The sequence below is a fragment of the Abrus precatorius genome, unplaced genomic scaffold, assembly GCF_003935025.1.
Source record: "Abrus precatorius isolate BTA unplaced genomic scaffold, Abrus_2018 Scaffold11, whole genome shotgun sequence".
Classification (NCBI taxonomy): Eukaryota; Viridiplantae; Streptophyta; class Magnoliopsida; order Fabales; family Fabaceae; genus Abrus; species Abrus precatorius.
In genome coordinates, this window is record NW_020874303.1 from 18044781 (window position 1) to 18045184 (window position 404).

The window sequence follows — 404 nt, forward strand, 5'->3', positions numbered from 1 at the left end:
AGATGCAGAATGGTATCTCTTCTTTTTACCAGTTGGAGTCAGAGACTTTATATGATACGTGAGAAAGGTTTAAGGAATTGCTGCGGAAGTGGCCACATCATGGGATTCTGGACTGGCTTCAAGTGCAAACCTTCTACAATGGGTTGAACCCAGCCACAAGACAAATGATAGATGCTGCAGTTGGGGGCACTTTGAATAGCAAGACACCAAAGGCTACACAAGAACTGTTAGAAGAAATGACAATGAACAACTATCAATGAAGCTCCACTCGATCCAAACCTGCGAAATCTGTTGGGATCTATAGTTTTGATGCAGTAACATCCTTGACAATGCAAGTTGAAGCCTTAGGGAAGAAGATTGATGGTCTATCTGTTAACCATCAAGTTGCTCTAGTAATGAGATGT

General features: G+C 41.8%; 1 non-coding gene across 1 annotated transcript; it reads right to left on the reverse strand.

Moving 5' to 3' along the window:
* Positions 1-106, reverse strand: LOC113856710. Its single transcript, XR_003502943.1, has one exon. It is a non-coding gene; the product is annotated as a small nucleolar RNA R71 (small nucleolar RNA).
* Positions 107-404: the final 298 nt, after the last annotated feature.